Source organism: Muscardinus avellanarius (genome assembly GCF_963383645.1).
Source record: "Muscardinus avellanarius genome assembly, chromosome: 12".
Classification (NCBI taxonomy): Eukaryota; Metazoa; Chordata; class Mammalia; order Rodentia; family Gliridae; genus Muscardinus; species Muscardinus avellanarius.
The window spans coordinates 6,284,861-6,305,398 of record NC_137798.1 but is presented as its reverse complement, the minus strand read 5'-3'; positions in this window follow the sequence as shown (position 1 = coordinate 6,305,398).

Below are 20,538 nucleotides of genomic sequence, written 5' to 3'. Positions count from 1 at the left end.
AGTATGTGAGAACATCTGCCCGCGTACTGCTTCACGGTATGCACTTCTCTTCAGCCAGCGTTCATCGTAGTGGATGTTCTTAAGACTCACTCATCGTTTATAAATGTTCTGGTATTCATTCTTTATAGTAAAGTGTTAATACATCACATCTTATTTATTTTAGCAAATCACTATATTTTCTGTATTTAATTGTAAACGTTAACTTAGTTTTAAGATTTATTTGCAATCACACTTCCCATTCGGCCCTGTGGTTGTCGCCCGCCCGCTGAGCTACAATACCAGCTCACCCTGAGGCCGCCCGCGTACTTCAAAGTGTCATTTACGTAGTGCTCACTGTGTGCAGGGATTTGTATTTTGGAGGTGCTTGGTCTATCTACAAAGAAAATTAGGAATTACTTTATTACAAAATGCTCCTAGAAGTCTTAATTGTGTTTATTTTTAAAAAAAAAACTGTAATGTTAGACTTGTGTGCATGGAAGTAATTAAGGGTACGTCATTATTGTAGTTTAAAGTTGTCCATGATAAGACATTTTTTGTTTTTACTCAATGTTTTTACCAAATGATCTATTCCCCATCCTGAGGCAAGCATGACTAGAACTAGGTTAAATGTAGCATGTGGCATCACAGTCTCCTAGAATTTGTTTCATCTATTTTGTTTTACTGAATACTGTATCTTTGGCTATTCTGTTTGAAGAAAAAGGACAAATAAAACATGGCCAGAAAACAGAGCTCCTGCTTCAGTCTCTAGCTCACGCGAGTGGCCCGCTCGAGGGGCTACTACCTGCACCCCTCGTTCTCTCCAGCAGCTTTGGGCGCGGCTGTAAGTGGAAGCTTTGACCCGACAGAAAATCAGGGGCTGGGGCTGCAGATTGAACCCAGGGGCATTCCACCTCTGAGCCACTCTGAGGCCCTTTTTATTTTGAAACGGTCTCATTGTCAGGTCGCTGAGTCTCGCCACTCGTTGAGGCTGTCCTCAAACCTGTCAGCCTCCCGCGTACTGGGGTTATATGTATGTGCCCCTTTACATGTACACACCTTTACATGTACCTGCGTTGCAGTACATCTCTCCTCTGCCTGTGAACTTGGGCATCACAAGGTCCAGCCTGCTCCTCTGACCTTTTGCTGGCCTCTCACCTCTTTCATCTGGATTCACAGAGCTCCTAGAAAATGCAAATACGGCTCACACGAATACTGTCATGTAGTGGATTTAAATACACATCCTAGTTACCTTTAGAAGGTGTCTCTGAAATGCACTCGTGAAAGAATTTGTGGAGAGAGATTTGAAAAAAAAGGGACACTGGTTGGTGCTGGGCAGCGTGCCAAGGCTCTCACGAGTGTGGGATTAGAGGCAAGAGGAGCAAGGGGCAGTAGACATTTGCTCCAGCGTGAATATTTTTGCTAATCTAAGCTCATTCTGACACTCGCTGTTAAAATGCTGACCCCCCGAGGGAGGCCTGGCACTCAGATTCTTACTGGGCAGCTTGCTCCCGACCTAATCACATTCATTACCGTGTCGCCATAAGAAGGTTTACGGTTAGTGTTGTGGCTGCACGCGTAACAGTCTGTTATTAGCTGTGTTTCCACATGCGTGTGTGTTCCTGAGGATTGAGCCCAGGACATTCTACCCCTGAACGACCCCCGACCCTTTTTATTCTGAAATAGGTTTTCACTAAGTTAATGCACATTTGCCTTGAATCCATAATCCTGTCTTAGCCTTCCAAATACTGGGATTACGGCATGTACAACCATGCCCCACATGGTTTGAACTTTGAAAGCCATTAGAGAAAGACTTAAGTATTTTGAAACTCTGAAATATGCCAGCTTTAGAGGGACCTAGGCCCGTATATTAAGTCAATTTTCAAAAAGAATTGTATTCTTTCTTTGCCCCTCTTGCAATCATTTATGAGATAATGAAAATTGTGTGTGTTACTAGGGGTTGAACCCAAGTGAATGAATAGTCTACCTCTCTTGAGCTACACCCACAGCCCTTGTTTTTTATTTTGAAAGGTCTCAGTAAATCGCTGAGGCTGGCCTTAACTCCTGCAACCTCAGCTTCCCAAGCCCTAGGATTATGGGCCTGAGCTGCCATGCCCAGCTAAATAACATGTTTAAAGTCATATTAGTGTTTAATATTTTAGGGAGGTGATCTGAGGTTAAAAAATGAAGAGTGACAAAGAGAAAAAAGGCAGGGCACTGTGGGGAAAGCACTGCCAACACCACGGGGGGTGGGGTGCACGTGTGCCGCAGTGCAACACCAAGGTATGGGGTGTGTGTGTGTGTGTGTGCGTGTGTGTGTGTGTGTGTACCGGGAATGGAACCCAGAGGTTCTACCTCTGAGTTACACCCCCTGCCCTATTTTTATCCTTTATTTTGAAATGGTCTCACTGAGTTGCAAAGGGCCTTGCTAAGTAGCTGTCCATGAACCGCGATCCTCCTGTCTCAGCCTTCTGATTGCTGGGATTGTGAGCGTGCGCCACCACGCCAGGCTTAAATTGTTACCATTAAAACTCTATACCAGCACTAAGCAATTTCAACACCACTATTACATAGTACACACCACAGGGTTCTGTGTTTACCAGAGAGGTTCATATTCTTATGCTTTCATGATGCTATCATCCTTTTGTTTTTGTTTGAAGTATTTCTTTTACATATACTACTAGATAGGATTTTATAAACTTGTTTCATTTATTTATTTATTTATTTTGTGGTGCTGGGGGTGGAACCCAGGGGCTTTTCTACCTCCGGGCTATACTCCCAGACCTTTTTTATATTTTATTTGGAAACGGTCTCACTAAGTTGCTGAGAGCCTTTGAACCAGGGCAATCCTCCTGTCTCAGCCTCCCAAGTGCTAGGATTCAAGCGTGCACCACCACGCCTGGCTAAGCTTGTATTATATGTTTTAAAATCTCGTTACGCATTGTTCAACGGTCTGCGGTTTGCATTTTTCACTCACGTCTGCCATTTATGTTGGTACAAGCAGCTTTAGTTTCATTTAATTGCTGTGTTGCAGTCTCTGCTTAAAAGATGGTATCTTCCAAAACTACTCCAAGTGTTTCTGTGTGTGTGGCACTGGGATTACAGGCATGTCCTTTCATGCCTGGTCAAAATTGTCTTTTATTTTTATTTTTTAAGAATTTACTTATTTTTGTGTGGTACTGGGGGTGGGACCCAGGGGCTTTTCTACCTCCGGGCTATACTCCCAGCCCTATTTTTATATTTTATTTGGAAACAGGGTCTCACTAAGTTGCTGAGAGCCTCACTCAGTAGCTGAGGCTGGCTTCGAACCCGTGTGATCCTCCTGTCTCAGCCTCCCAAGCGCTGGCATTACAGGTGTGCGCCACCACGCCCAGCTAAAATTGTTTTAACAAGTATTTTTTAACCACATGTTGCGGTATATATAATATAGTACAGTTGATTGGTGACCTAGTCAAGTAGACTGAAATACTCACCTAGTCTATTCAGTTTCCATTCAGTATTCAAAACCAGCCGAGAGACTCTATCTTAAATAGATCTATATTTGCATATGATATGTATGACACACACTCATATATATATGTATATATGTGTGTGTGTGTGTGTATATATATATATATATATATATATATATTTGCGGGTCTGGGGATGGAACCCAGAAGCATTTGACCTCCAAGCTACACGCCCTGCCCAATTTTTTATTCTTTATTTTAAAACAAAGTCTCACTGAGTTGCAGAGGGCCTAAGTAGCTGAGGCTGGTCCTGAACCTATGATCCTCCTGTCTCAGCCTCTGAATGCTGGGATTAAAAGTTGTGCGCCACCACACCCAGTACCTATTTTAGTTTTAAACGAGGCCTACATTGCCAAGGGCCTCGCTAAGTTGCTGAGGCTGGCCTCAGCTGTAGTCCTCCCATTTCAGCCTCCCAAGTCCTGGGGTTACAGAGGTGCGCGTATGCCTGTTTGTGTTGGGATTGCTTCCGTCAGGTTGAGAACGTGCCTTTTCAACAGATTGACAGTGAGGTTCCATGTTCACTGTACCCTCATCTGCTGGATGATAAGAGGCGAAAGCATTGGAATCTTAGGAACAGCCCCTTAATGTGCCAGAGAGAAGAGGAGGAGCTTTGTCAACTCTGGCTACAGCCGGTACGTTAATGAGAGCCTCACAGGGGGCACATTTAATCACCCACGTTAAACTGTCCAAGTTACAGTGTAGAGTCTAACAAAGAAATGCCACTGGTTTTGTGTGTTTCTTCTGGATGGTCTTAAAACCCAGTGAGGCAGAACCTTTCATCTCCGCCATGTCTGTCCTGTTAGTGCCGGGACCAGATCTCAGACGGCATTCCTCCTCTTCTGGTTCAAATTCCATTCCAAGCCAGCTGGGCGTGGAGGCGCACGCTAGTCATCCCAGCATTTGGGAGGCTGAGACCGGAGGATCACGGTTCGCGGACAGCCTCAGCTACTTAGTGAGGCCCTCTGCAACTCAGTGAGACCCGGTTTCAAAATAAAAGAATAAAAAATAGGGCAGGGGGTGTAGCTTGGAGGTTGAATGCCCCTGGGCTCCATCCCCAGACCCGCAAAAAAAAAAAATCCATTCCAAGCCTACTTGTTCATGCCAACTTCAACCACAAACTTGGTTCATTCTGTTCACTGTGTGTGTGTGTTACTGGAGATGGAACCCAGGGGCATTCTACCTCCAAGCAACACCCCACAGCCCTATATTTTATCCTTTATTTTGAAAGAGGGTCTCACTGAGTTGCAAAGGGCCTCACTAAGTAGCTGAGGCTGTCCTCAAACTGCGATCCTCCGGTCTCAGCCTCTCGAATGCTGGGATTACAAGCGTGCGCCACCACGCCCGGCTTCGTTCTGACTTTTCTTTGGTCTCTGCTCACCACCCCTACACCCACTTGACTCAAACTTTCTGATCTGACCTCAGCTGCCAGGTGAGGCGCTGGGCTTTGTGGTACTGCACTGTTTTGAGGCACCCCCGCCCCAAGTCGATCACATCTCTGCTCGGAGCTGGATTCTGCTGCTTCTCAGCCCTGTGGCCTTTACATGTTATGTGATGTTTTGGTGTTCCTTTTTTGCAAAATAGGCCAGTTGATACCTAGCTCACAAGACGTGTTGTAGAAATTAAACGAGAAACCACCGACAGAGCCTTTCAGTGTGATGCCTGGCTCTGAGTGAGTCATCACAGCAATCCAGAGTTATCATAGTCTTGTTTGAGTTATTGTCCGGCCCTTCCAACTCGGAACACTGAACTCTGACCGTGACTTTGTTCTTAGTGTAGACTGCAGGCTCTTTATCTAAATTTCTGGCCTTGAACTATTGCTGGATTTTTGGCCAGCCCTACTGTTTATCAGCTCTAACCAACTCTGTGTGTGTGTGTGTGTGTGTGTGTGTGTGTGTGTGTGTTACTGAGGATGGAACCCAGGGGAATTCTACCTCCAAGCTACCCCCCCCCAGCCCTATTTTTTATTCTATTGAAACAGGGTCTCACTGAATTTCAAAGGGCCTTGCTAAGTAGCTGAGACTGGCCATGAACCCCGATCCTCCTGTCTCAGCCTCCCAAATACCGGGATTACAAGCGCGCCACCCCGCCCGGCTTTTTCCCTATTCGTATCCCATTCCTTTTTCCTCTTGCCTACTTTCTCTGGCTAAGATTTCAAGAACAAGGAAGGACAAAGTTGGTGGAATCTTAGCCACAGCAATTAGGCAAGAGAAGGAAATTAGAGGGATATGAACAGGGAAAGAAAATGTGAAATTATCTGTTTGCATATGACACGATTCTAAACTTAAAAGACCCCAAAAATTCAACTAGAAGACTTTTACAGCTGACACACAAATTCAGCAAAGTAACCAGATACAAAATCAACTTAAAATATCAATAACCTAGCCGGGCGTGGTGGTGCACACTTGTAATCCCAGCATTTGGGAGGCTGAGACTGGAGGATCGCAGCTCGAGGACAGCCTCAGTTACTTAGTGAGGCCCTCCACAAGTCAGTGAGACCCTGTTTCAAAATAAGTAATAATAATAATAATAATAATAATAATAATAATAATAAAAAACAGGGCAGCAGTTCTAGCTCGGAGGTCGAATGCCCCTGGGTTCCATCCCCAGGCCCACAAAAATAAAATAAAATAAAATAAAATAAAAATAAAGAAGACCTTAGAAAAGCTGGGTGTGATGGTGCATGCTTGTAATCCCAGCATTTGGGAAGCTGAGACAGAATGATCGCTGTCTGTAGACAGCCTCAGCTACTTAGTGGGGCCCTCTGCAACTCAGTGAGACCCTGTTTCAAAATAAAGAATAAAAATTAGGGTAGGGGGTGTAGCTCGGAGGTCGAATGCCCCTGGGTTCCAATCCCAGACCCGCAAAAAAAAAAAAACTTAGATGGAAAGACCTCTCATGTTCTTGGATAGAATATCAATAAATATCAAAATCGCCAGCCGGGCGTGGTGGCGCACGCTTGTAATCCCCGCACTTGGGAGGCCGAGACAGGAGGATTGCGCAGGTTCGAAGCCAGCCTCAGCTACTTAGTGAGGCTCTCAGCAACTTAGTGAGACCCTGTTTCCCAAAAATATATTAAAAAGGTCTAGGAGTAAGCCGGGCGTGGTGGCGCACACTTGTAATCCCAGCATTCAGGAGGCTGAGACTGGAGGATCGCAGTTTGCGGACAGCCTCAGCTACTTAATGAGGCCCTCTGCAACTCAGTGAGACCCTGTTTCAAAATAAAGAATAAAAAAGAGGGCAGGGGATGTAGCTCGGAGGTTAAATGCCCCTGGGTTCCATCTCCAGACCCGCAAAAAAAAAAAAAAAGAAAAGAAAAGAAAAAAAAAAAAGGCCTAGGAGTAGGGTAGGGTGTATTCATTTCGAGTCACCCCCCATGCCATTTTGGCATGGGGCTGTATTTCTATTTTCTGTATTTCTATCTTTTTAATAAACTTCTTTAAATCTTCAAAAAAAAAAAAAAAGGTCTGGGAGTATAGCCCGGAAGTAGAAAGCCTCTGGGTTCCACCCCCAGTACCACCCAAAAAAAAAAAAAAAAAATCGCCATACTATCAAAAGCAATGTACAGATTCAATGCAATATCAAACTACCAATGTCATTCTTCACGAATTAGAAAAAAAAAAAAGTCCCACAAAAACAAAGATCCAGAATAGTCAAAGCAATTCTGAACAGTAAGAACCATGTGGGAGGCATCACAATATCTGATTTCAAATTATTATTGTTACAGAAATATAGTAGCAAAAACAGCATGGTGTTGGCAGGAAAACATGACTCAGACCAGTGCAAGAGGAGATACAGAGGCAAATCCTCACACTTACAATCAGCTGATTTGTTTACAAAGTGGCCAAAAAAAATAAACATTGAAGAAGAGATGGTCTATTTTCAAGGAATAGCGGTTGGAGGGGGTGGGTGGGACTGGATCGCCCTATGAAGAAGAATGAAATTAAGTCCTTATCTTTCACTCTGAACAAAAGTCAACTCAAGATGGATCTAAGACCTAGAAATTAAGCTGGGTGACGCATGCCCGTAACCCCAGTACTTAAAAATGGAGAACCAATGGGTTTGTGGCCAAAAACTTAGTGAGGATCTCTGCAACTGGATGAGACCATGTTTCACAATAGTAAATAAAAATTAAAAGCTTTTACTTAGCCGGGCGTGGTGGCGCACACTTGTAAACCCCGCGCTTGGGAGGCGGAGACAGGAGGACCGCACTGGTTCGGAGCCAGCCTCGCTGGCTTAGGAGACCCTGTTTCCAAATAAAAGAAATATAAAAAAAATAGGTCTGGGAGTGTAGCCCGGAGGTAGAAGGGCTTCCAGGAACCCCAGTACCTCCACCAAAAAAAAAAAAAAAAAGCTTTTACTTGAAAAATCAGGGGTTTTTTTTTTTCTTGCAGTACTAGGGATGGAACCCAGGGACTTTCTACCTCTAGGCTACACTCCCAGACTTAGTTTATATTTTATCTGGAAATAGGGTCTCACTAAGTTGCTGAGGCTGGCTGTGTGTGTGTGTGTGTGTGTGTGTGTGTGTGTGGTGTACTGGGGTTCCTGGAAACCCTTCTATGTCTGGGCTACACTCCCAGACACCTATTTTTTTATATTTTTAAAATTTGGAAACAGGATCTCTTAAGCCAGCTAGGCTGGCCTCGAACCTGCACGATCCTCCTGTCTCTGCCTCCCAAGCTCCGTGATTACGAGGCGTGCGCCACCAGGCCCGGCTGAAAGGTCGCAGGTTTGAGGCAAGCTTCGGCATCTTAGCCAGACACTGTTTCAAAATAAAAAAATCAAAGGGTTGGTGGTGTGATTTGGAGGTAGAAGGCTCCTGGTTTCAATCCCTAGTACCAAAGCTTCTGTAAAGAGGCCTACAGAGCAGGAAGGCATCTGTGCCAGCTAGTCCTCCTGCAGAGGAGCAATATGTACAATATATAAAGAAATAAAAAACCCAAATCAAATAACCCAATCAGAAAATGGGCAATTGAAATAGACACTTCTCAAAGAAAGAAATACAAATGGCTAACATATGAAAAAAATGTTCTCATTAAATAACCAGGGAAATGCAAGTTGAAACAAATTCTAACTCCACTTAGAACGAGAATACAAACACCAAGCAATCATCAAGAATACAAACAATAAAGCCGGGCGTGGTGGCGCACGCTTGTAATCTCAGCACTCTGGAGGCTGAGACAGGAGGATCGTGGTTCCGGGCCAGCCTCAGCTACTAAGTGAGGCCCTCTGCAACTCAGTGAGACCCTGTTTCAAAATAAAGAGCAAAAAACAGGGCTGAGGGTGTAGCTTAGAGGAATGCCCCAGGTTCCATCCCCAGTACTACTGCAAAAAAAAAGTCACCCTCCGAGCTGTGTGTGGGACCAGTGCCTATAGAGTAACACACATCCTGCTGCTCCTGAGCCCCCACACGGCTTGACTTTTCTTCTTCTAAGCATGGTGTGTGTGTGTGTGTGTGTGTGTGTGTGTGTGTGTGTGTGTGTGAGAGAGACAGAGACAGAGACAGAGACAGACTGGGGACAGAATCCAGGGCCTATCCATATCAGGGGAGTGCTCTTTATCTTTTATTTATATTTTAGTTTGGAACAGGGTCTTGCTCAGTTCAGCCTTCTAAGCAGCCGGGATTACATGCACGCACTCATCACTCTGCCTGGGGACATCCTTACTTACAGATTATATTTTTCCCACTTTTTTTTTGGGGGGGTGGGGTGTCTGGGGATGGAACCCAAGGGCATTCTACCTCCAAGCTACACGCCCTGCCTTATGTTTTATTCTTTATCTTGAAACAGGGTCTAAGTTGCAGAGGGCCTCACTAAGTAGCTGAGGCTGTCTGCGAACCGTGATCCTCTCCTCTCTCTGCCTCCCAAATGCTGGGATTACAAGTGTGCGCCACCACGCCTGGCTCCCTTTTTTATTTTTATTTATTTTTTCTTTTTATTTTTGGTGGTACTGGGGTTCCTGGAAGTCCTTCTACCTCCAGGCTACACTCCCAGACCTATTTTTACATTTTTATTTGGAAACAGGGTCTCCTAAGCCAGTGCGTACGGCTGGCTTCGAACCTGCGCGATCCTCCTGTCTCTGCCTCCCAAGCGCGGGGATGACAAGCGTGCGCCACCACGCCTGGCTCCCTTTTTTAAATTTTGAAATCGGATCTAAGAGGCCAGGCATGGTGGTGCACGCTCGTCATCCCAGCATTCGGGAGGCTGAGACCGGAGGATCGCGGTTCACGGACAGCCTCAGCTACTTAGTGAGGCCCTCTGCAACTTAGCGAGACCCTGTTTCAAAATAAAGAATAAAAAATAGGGCTGGGGGTGTGGCTCAGAGGTAGAATGCCCCTGGGTTCCATCCCCAGACCCACAAAAAAACCAAAAACCAAAAACCAAAACCAAAACAACGGGCTAGGGGTAGAACTTAGATGTCTAATGCTACTGGATTGTAGACTGTCACAAAAAGGAGGAAAAAGAGGAGGAGGAGGAGGAGAAAAATTCTCGGAAAATATCAGTCTAAGTCTGGTCTGGCCAGTTTATTATCCTTAATTGCACTTTCAAATGTGGGTGCAGCTGGGTTTAGCAACTGTCCTGCCCCTGAGCCAGTGGTTCTCGTTGGAATGACTACCTGCTGGGATTGCACAAGCGTCTGTGACCCAGTTACGACGGCTCCATGCGGTCTGTTGTTTTACAGCCTCCACACCAGTGCTGCTGACTGCGACCCAGCCAATGGGCCAGGCCTAGAGTCTACGTCTAGTGAGGGATCTGTGGGGACAGGAACCACCTATGTTAGCCTTTGCAAAAAGGGGGCTATTCCTCCGGATGCAAGGCTGGCTCATGGAGCCCCAGAACGAGGCTTTCAGGAAGAAGCAGGTGGGGATGGGGCAGGTACCAGCGACCCTAGGGGACTCTCACTGGCTTTGTTCTTTCTCAGCCAGTTGGCCTCCTGATACAAACAGCTGGCAGAAGATGGCTGCTCACAGCTGTGACTTCAACTGTAACCATGCCGACTCTACGCAAGTCTGTCCTTCTCTCTAGTGTTTCAACCCAAAGTTTCTTTGAAAAGAAATCATATTGGCTCACTCCTACCCCAGTGAGCTATAGCCAAGTGGCAGGATTTTTGGTGGTTTTTTTTCTTTTTTCTTTTTGTAGTACTGGGGATGGAACCCAGGGACATCCTACCTCTGAGCTACACCCCCAGCCCTATTTTTTATTCTTGATTTGGAAATAAGGTCCCATTGAGTTGCAAAGGACCCAAGTAGCTGAGGCTGTCCACAAACCACAATCCTGTCTCAGCCTTCCAAACAATCCTGTCTCAGCCTTCCGAACGCTGGGATTACAAGCATGCACCACCATGCCCGGCTAGATTTATTTTTGTAAGTCATGTTAAGAGGGACTCAAACTTATTTTTTTTCTAAATAGACAGTTGTTCTAACACCATTTGCTAAACACCCCACTTCTTCCTACCAAATTGAAATGCCCAAGCAATATACTTAGACCATTTTGTAGAATTGGGAATGGAACCCAGGGGCATTCTACCTCTGAGCTACATACCCAGACCTATTTTATTTTATTCTTTTTTTATTTTTTGGTCCGGGGGGAGGGCTATACTCCCAGCCCTACTTTTCATTATTCCTTCTTTTGAAACAGGGTCTCACTGAGTTGCAAAGGGCCTCACTAAGTAGCTGAGGCTGTCTATGAACCACGATCCTCCAGTCTCAGCCTCCCGAATACTGGGATTATAAGCCTGCACCACCACGCCCGTCTTATTTTATTATTTTGAAGCAGAGTCTTGCTAGGTTGCCAAGGGTTTCGCTAAGTTGCTGAGGCTGGTCCTGAACCTGTGATCCACCTGTCTCAGCCTCCCAAGTACCAGGATGACAGTCACGCATCACCACGCCTGGCAACCATGTTGGGTCTTGACTGCAACCTTATTCCTGATGAGAAACAAAGCAAATTTGCTTCCTCAGTGGCTGTAATGTTGGAGGCTTGAGAAATACTTTGTGCCTTCAGGATATGAGGCTGGGAAACGAGATGGAGCGTGGCTCCCTTGCCGCTACTGTTGGTGCAGTCAGGACTGCATGCTGGACCCACCAGCACCCCCAAAGCTTTGTACACTAGGCTGGGAGTATGTTCTGTACCCCTGCCCGTCCAAACTGCGCAACGATCCAGGCCAGAGGTCACCACCCCATCTACTGGCCTGGATTCTCGCCTCGGGTGACTCTCCGGACTTTGGAATCCACTAGCCCTGCTGGATCTATCTGTTTCCTGATTCATGTTCTCAGACCTTGGACTTGGTCCTTTAACACATCACAGCAGCCACATCTCTCTCTGCTTCAGGAACAGAGAGTCCGGACTCCAGATCCAGGACACTGGACGAGCCTATCAGTAGATCTTTGCCCTCCAGTGGGAGCCTCTGCTGACCCCCGAACAACTTGTCCCAACACGCCCTGTCCTGACCACCTACGGCTGCTCATGATTCGGTCTGAACATGTCTCACTGGACAAGTCAGGAGACAGGACCCGCTGATTGACCCGGGAACATCTCCTCTCCCCTGATACAGCTGGGTATAATAGGTGCAGGTGAAGCCACGGGAAGAAATGTGAGTCAGGGAAGGGCGAGAAGGAACTGGGAGCAAGCCCCGGAGGAGCGCAGAGGCCAGCATGACTCAGAAGATGAGAAGTCAGCATCCTCCAGATGCAGATTGCAAAGTACAGAGATTTGGCAACTTGAAGATCATTGGTGACTTTATACAACTTTTATACCCAGATCAGATAACTCAACCATTTAAAGCCCCTCCAGGGCTCCCCAGTGCCCTTTAGAGAAAGCATCCTTCACACCAGTCTTTTATTTTTTATTTTTATTTTTATTTTTTTTTTTTTGCAGCACTGGGGATGGAACCCAGGGACATTCAACCTTCGAGCTACACCACAGCCCTATTTTTGATTATTTTGAAACAGGGTCTCACTAAGTTGCAGAGGGCCTAAGTAGCTGAGGCTGGCTGTGAACCATGATCCTCCTGTCTCAGCCTCCTGATTGCCAGGATTACAAGTGTGCGCCACCAAGCCTGGCACACCAGTATCATCTCTGACCACTTTCACATACTCTAAGCCCCAGCCAAACAGAGCTACCTGCATGGACAGATGCCACATTATCTTTCCCTCTGCCATCCCCTCTCCCGGACCCCTTTCCTCCTCTCAAACTCCTCAAAGCCGGGCGTGGTGGCGCACGCTTGTAATCCCGCGCTTGGGAGGCTGAGACAGGAGGATCGCACAGGTTCGAAGCCAGCCTCAGCTACTGAGTGAGGCTCTTAGCAACTTAGTGAGACCCTGTTTCCAAATAAAGTATAAAATAGGTCTGGAAGTATAGCCCGGAGGTAAAAAAAAAGCCCCTGGGTTCCACCTCCAGTACCACCAAAAAACAAACAAAAAAAACTCCTCCTCATCCTTGACCATCTCCTCAAGGATGGCCTTCCTGAGTCTTCAGGTGGGCCGAGGATTCTCCTCTCTCTTCCCACGACATTCTACCTTGGTATAGAGCAGGTTGTGGCCTTTGCTGTTAGACCTCGGGCCAGCGCCTGCTCAACTAATCCATGGATACAGTGAAGTCAACCTTGGCAGTGGTGGTGGCAGATGCCCAGCTTCTCTCTGACCAGGTAAGGAGAGGCCCGCAAGCCAAACTGGCCTTGAGCCACAGGCATCTCTTTGATTTCATGGAGGCCAGGCTTGCTAAGAGAGACCCAGGCCAAGAGTACAATTTGTGGTCATCAAGTTGCAACATCCCCAGCAGTGGCTTTCCCCACATACACTGCGGCCTCTGCATCTGTCCCTGCCTCCACCTGCCCTCTGCCCTAGGTCCCTCCCCGCCCCATGCACCCATCTTGCAGGGTCTGAGAACCTCCTCTCACTCACATTTGCCTCCGCATTTATGATTTTCCTCCGGATCTTCCCTCGCCCCCAGGTCTGTGTGTATCTCAGGCTTTTGCTGGGAGAAGGTAGTTGGCGCTGGGTTTCTCTGTCTAGATTGCTAACCCTCAAGAGTGAGACACATTCTTTTTCCTTGCATTCTCTGAGACCCAGCCTTGCTACACTCTGCGGGTTAACTGGCTTCAGGGAAAATTTACTTTTTATGTAATTTTCCAAAAGGAAAGCAGTGGAGTATCAAAAGCTTTCAAACCATTCTGAGCATGGTTCTTGGGCCTGGTGATGGAATCATGCAAGTTTTTTCCTTTAAAATGAGATTCTTAGTCGGGCGTGGTGGTGTATGCTTGTAATCCCCGTGCTTGGGAGGCTGAGACAGGAGGATCGCACAGGTTCGAAGCCAGCCTCAGCTACTTAGTGAGGCTCTCAGCAACTTAGTGAGACCTTGTTTCCAAACAAATTATAAAAAAGGTCTGGGAATGTAGCCCAGAGGTAGAAAAGCCCCTGGGCTCCATCCCTAGTACTAAAAAATAAAAAATAAAATAAAAATTAAAAAAGAGCGCTGATCTATCTCCTTGAGGCCAGGCGCCCCCTTGTGGAAGGAAATGCTCTCTTCAGAGAGGTCAAGGCCTTGTTCACCACTCCTAAACCACACACCCTTGCAGAAAGCTCTTCCTGGGGTTAGGAAGTAGAATAACTGCTTTTATTTTTTATGTAATTTAATTAATTATTTATTGCAGTACTGGGAATGGAACCAGAGGCATTCTACCTCTGAGCAATACTTCTTGCCCTATTTTTTTTTTATTCTTTTTTTTTTTTTTTTTTTGGTGGTACTGGGGTTCCTGGAAGCCCTTCTACCTCCGGGCTACACTCCCAGACCTAGTTTTACATTTTTATTTGGAAACAGGGTCTCCTAAGCCAGCGCGCACGGCTGGCTTCAAACCAGCGTGATCCTCCTGTCTCTGCCTCCCAAGCGCGGGGATGACAAGCGTGCGCCACCACGCCCGGCCTTAATTCTTTATTTTGAAACAGGGTCTCACTAAATTGTGGAAGCCTCACTAAGTAGCTGAGGCCGTCCACGAACCTGGATCCTCTGGTCTCAGCCTCCCAGATGCTGGGATTACAAGCGTGCGTGCTACCAAGCCTGGCCCAGCCCTATTTTTTATTCTTTACTTTAAAACAGGATCTCACTGAGTTGCAAAGGGCTGAGGCTGGTCACACACCCGGATTCTTCTGTCTCGGTCTCCCAGATGGAATAACTGCTTTTAAAAGGTGTAATGATGTATATTGTTTGACTCCTGACAATAAAACTGTGCCTACTTATAAAATTTAGTAAATGTAGTAAATTATAATAAAGATCAATTTTAAAAATCACCCCAATCTTTTAACTTTCCACAGATAGCCACTGGGGACGTCGTCGTCATCATCGTCTTCTTCTTCTTTTCTTCTTTTCTCCTCCTTCTCCTTCTCCTTCTCCTCCTCCTTCTTTTTTGCAGTACTGGGATAGAACCTACAGGTATCCTACCTCCAAGTTACATCCCCAGCCATATTTCTTTTTTTTTTTTTCCGGTGGTACTGAGGGTAGAACCCAAGGGCTTTCTACCTCTGGGCTATACTCCCAGACCTATTTTATACTTTATTTGGAAACAGGGTGTCACTAAGTTGCTGAGAGCCTCACTAAGGCTGGCTTTGAACCTGCGATCCTCCTGTCTCAGCCTCCCAAGTGCGGGGATTACAAGCGTGCGCCGCCACACCTGGCTTAAATGCAAAATTTTTTTTGTGATTCTGATGCTTACAATTCTTAAATTTATCTTGGCATACAGTGTAAGGTGACTGTCTCAGTTGATTTTTCTTCCCCAACTGACCAAATTTCCAAAGCTAATTGTCAAATAATGCCTTTCTGATTGATTCCTGATTATTCTATTATCACTTATAAAGTCCTTACATATTGTAGGATCTAGTCTTGGGGAAGGTATTGATTTTCCTGCTTGTTGTAGCATTAGTACCATACTGTTTAGGTTATTATTAATTTATTTATGTGTGTGTGTGTGTGTGTGGTATTAGGGATTGAACCCAGAGGCATTCTATGTCCAAGTTACGCCCCAGCCCTTTTTATTTTGAAACAGGGTCTCACTGAGTTGCAGAGGCCTCACTAAGTAGCTGAGGCTGCCCGCGAACCTGCCATCCTCCTGTCTCAGCCTCGGGAATGCTGGGATTACAAGTGTGCGCCACCACGCCCGGCTTCGGGCAATTTCCAATCGTGAGCATTGCTCACGGTTACTGGAAAGCAACATTAAGAAGTATAAATAGCAGCGGTAAAAACTGTGGTTGGAGCAGTCAAGCCCCAGAAACCCCGACTTCTCTCTCCTTACAACTGATTTCTGAGAAACGGGCCTCGTGCGTTGGCTAGCAGGTCTGCCTCCAGCGGAGGACACCGCCTTCCTAAATGTACAGAAGGCATGGGAACTTTGTGGGTGGCCAATGTCCTTAGTTCCCTGTTTGACCTGCCATTTTCAGCAGGAAACCAGTTTTTTATCCATGTGAAGCATTTTCCTGGACATGCAATTGGTGCTAAATATATAAGGCAAATTTATTCTTGCTTAGCTGCTTGATTTTAGAGAGATGGACACATCCAATTACAATCATGCTGAAACACATTTGTTCTGGAACTCTTCAATGTCTGAGTTTTAAGGTGAAAATGAACTTTGTAGGGCTTTGGAGGGGGTTATGGGTAGGGGACGAGGGATTGAACCCAGGGGCATTCTGCCTCCCAGCTACACCCATAGGCCTTTTAAGATATTTTTATTTTAGCCAGGCATGGTGTCGCACGCTTGTAACCCCAGTACTTGGGAGACTAAGACAGGAGGATCGTGGTTCGTGGCCAGCCTCAGCTACTCAGTGACCCCTTCTGCAACTTAGAGAGATCCTGTTTCAAGATAAAGAATAAAAAATCAGGATGGAGGTGTAGCTCAGAGGTAGGATGCCGCTGGGTTCCATCCCCAGCACCACACACACAAAACCTTTTTTGAAACAGTGTCTTGCTAACTTGCTGAGGCTGGCTCCAACCTCAAACCTGCGATCTTCCTGTCTCATCCTCCCAAGTACCAGGATTAGAGGTGTGCTGCACCATGCCCAGCTGGGCTTTGAGGGTTGTGTGTGTGTGTGTGTGTGTGTGTGTGTGTGTGTGTGGTACTGGGGGTGGAACCCAGGGGCATTCTACCTAAGAGATACATCCCCAGGCCTATTTTTTATTCTTTTTAAAATTTTATTTTTGTGGTACTGGGGGTGGAACCCAGGTGCATCAGGGAAGAGCACAAATCCATCTGACTGCACCTTAGATAAGAGCTCCTGGGTTGTTTTGATCTCTGTCTGCTTTCTCAAACGCCATCCCTCTTTGCCCAACTAGACACAACCCCCTGCCATCATGAAAATGGGGCTTTCATGCGCTCAGCGCCATGGCACCGATGCCATCTCGGCACCGATGCCATCTCGTCCCCGCCCCCAGTGACCAATGTATGCTTCTCTGCTCACTTAGAAGAAAGCTCTTTTTGGTTTTCTTTTCTAGAGAATTTTTTTTTCCGGGTCCGGGGATGGAACCCAGGGGTATTTGACCTCTGAGCTACACCCCCTGCCCTATTTTTTATTCTGTATTTTGAAACCGGGTCTCACTGAGTTGCAGAGGGCCTCACTAAGTAGCTGAGGCTGACCACGAACTGCGATCCTCCGGTCTCAGCCTCCCGAATGCTGGGATGACAAGCGTGCACCACCACACAGGGCTCTAGAGAATTCTTTAAACACCAAGAGGGACCTGGGCACTCTCCTCCCTCAGTTCCCCTCCTTGAGGAAGACATGATTGTTCATATGATGTCCATGAGCTCAAACCTCTCATCCTGTCGGTAGACTTCAGCCAGACAGACATTTATCAAGCCTCTGCTTTCACAGAAAACTATCAGTCTGGATTCTATTTGGCTCCAATTAACAGAAAAAAAACAACTTTTAGAGGCTTAAAAAAAAACATGAAGCCAGGCGTGGTGGCGCACACTTGTAATCCCCGTGCTTGGGAGGCGGAGACAGGAGGATGGCGCAGGTTTGAAGCCAGCTGTGCTGGCTTAAGAGACCCTGTTTCCAAATAAAAAACATAAATTAGGTCTGGGGATGTAGCCCGGAGGTAGAAGGGCTTCCAGGAACCCCAGTACCACCAAAAAAAAAAAAAAAACAATACAACAACAAAAAAAACCCCATGAAGATTCATTTTCCTTATATAATAAAATTTCAAAAGATATGAAGTATTTTTTTTTTTTTGGTGGTACTGGGGTTCCTGGAAGCCCTTCTTCCTCCGGGCTACACTCCCAGACCTATTTTATATTTTTGAAACAGGGTCTCTTACGCCAGCGCGGCTGGCTTCGAACCTGCGCGATCCTCCTGTCTCCACCTCCCAAGCGCAGGGATTACAAGCGTGCGCCACCACGCCCGGCTGATATGAAGTATTTTTGTGTTGGCTGGTTCATGATTACAAAATACCTAGGGGAGGCTGCAACAGGAGGATTCGGGTTCGCGGCCAGCCTCAGCTACTTAGTGAGACCCTGGTTCACGTATGTATGTATGTATGTATGTATGTATTTATGCGGGTCTGGAGATAGAACCCAGGGGCATTCAAACTCTGAGCTACACCCCCTGCCCTATTTTTTATTCTTTATTTTGAAACAGGGTCTCACTGAGTTGCAGAGGGCCTCACTAAGTAGCTGAGAGTGGCCGTGAACCACGATCCTCCGGTCTCAGCCTCCCGAATGCTGGAATTACAAGAGTGTCACCATGCCCGGCTTCAACCAGAGATTTCTTAATCTCCTCCTTCCTTCTCTAATTCGATTGCAAAGAGATTACAATTTAATCATCAGCACTGGCAGACTGGGAGGGGTTGTTGGAGTGGAATTTCTGGACCAAATGTCAATGGGAACACATTTCCAGCAGAGCCCAGGGGAGCCGAGGGGCCTCTGGCCCAATTCAGGCAAAAAAGCGTATCTCCAAACCAGGCATGCTCTCCTAAAAACGGCGCAGAGCCGAGACGGGAATGAGCCGGCCCAGGCAGCTGGTGGGGCATTAAAGAGCAAAGGAGAGCCGGGCGTGGGGCACACATTTGTAATCCCAGAACTAGGGAGGCTGAGACAGGAGGATCACAGCTGGTGGCCAGCTTCAGCAACTTAGACTCCGCAATTTAGTGAGACCCTATTTCAAAAATTAAAAAATAGAGATGGAATTGTAACTTAGAGGTAGAATGTGCCTGGGTTCAATCCCCAGTAACACACACACACACACACACACACACACAGTCTTGCTAACAAAATATTTTAAAAAGTCAGTTGTACAAAACAGTTTGTTTTATATGTATCCTTAACAGCTAATACCCCTATTGCCTGGTCCATTATTAGAGTACACATAATATTTGAGAAAAAAATTTTCTTAGAAAGTTTGGCATATCAACTATGGCACAAAGGTAGAAATAGCCAACGGTTTGCTTTCCAGGCATCTTAAGTTTTAATTTCGTCCCATTTTGAAATACTAATGGCAGCTGGGGACTTTTCTGTGTGTTCATTTTAACTTCACAAATACTCGAGAGGAAAAAGATCCAGAAAATTCAGGCAGTTGAGATGAGGGTCCTGAGTGAGTGGTCAAAGAAACCATTCATTTGCTGGGCATTTTCCCCAGAGGAGGTAAGTCATTTTATGCTTTTCAATGGAAGAGAATGTAACTTTCAAACCTGTTGAAATGGTCTCACCTTTCAAAGCACAAAAATCTGAGGGTGTGTGTGTGTGTGTGTGTGTGTGTGTATGTGTGTGGTACTATGGATGGAACCCAGGGGCATTCTAACTCCAAGCGACATCCCCAGCCCTATTTTTTATTCTATTTTGAAACAGGGTCTCACTGAGTTGCAAAGAGCCTAAGTAGCTGGGGCTCCTTGAACCGCGATCCTCCTGTCTCTGCCTCCCAAATGTTGAGATTACAAGCATGCACCGACCACGCCTGGCAAATCTGAACTTTTTCTTTTCTTTTTTTTTTTTTTTTGTACTGGGGATGGAACTCAGGGGTATCCCCCCTCCAAGCTACACCCCTAGCCCTCGTTTTTATTCTTTATTTTGGAAACAGGGTCTCACTGAGTTGCAAAAGGCCTAAGTAGCTGAGGCTGTCACGAACCCAGATCCTCCTGTCTCAGCCTCCTGAATGCTGGGATCACAAGCGTGCGTCACCACACCCGGCAAATCTGAGCATTTTTAAACACTCACAAAGGTGTGCACAAAATGGCTAAGTATCAGACGGACGTCTCCCACCCTCAAAGTAAACTAGTAAAACCTCTGTCATTCTCTCATCGGGTCACAATTTGCTTGGAAGAAAATGTAGTGGTTTTCTGGTAGTGCAAAGTTCTGTAAAAAGGAGATGCACGGGGACACCAGCCTGCTCCACTGGCCGACTGCCACCTCGGGTGGCAGAGAACCCTTGGCTTCCCCCGCACAGAACTCAGATGTACCCCTTCGCCTACTCCTTGCCTGGCCGACCGCCACGCAGAGCTGAGCAATACTGAATTTGTCTAGTTTTTTTTTTCTTTTTTTTCAGTACTGATGGAACCCAGGGGCATTCTATCTCCCAGCTACACCCCCAGCCCTAGTTTTTATTCTTTATTTTGATACAGGGTCTCAGAGTTGCAAAGGGCCTCACTAAATAGCTGAGGCTGTCCTCAAACCATGATCATCCTGTCTCAACCTTCCAAGGACTGGGATTACAAGCGTGCGCCACCACGCCCGGCTAGATTTTTGGTGCTGGGGACTGAGTGGAGGGGCGGTCTACCTCCAACCTACATCCTCAGCCTTTTGTTTTGAAACAAGGTCTAAGTTGCCAAGGCTGTCCTCAAATCTTTGATCCTCTGTTTTAGCCTGAGATGACAGGTGTGCACCATCATGGCTGGCTTTGTTTAGGTTTTTAATCTCTGGTGAACTGAATATTAAGTAGCCCCCCCCTTTTTATTTGGTACTGGGGATGGAACCTAGGAGCTACACGCCCAGCCCAATTTTTTATTCTTTATTTTGAAACAGAATCTCACTGAGTTACAAAGGGTCTCACTAAGTAGCTGCGGCTGTCCTCAAACCACCATCCTCCTGT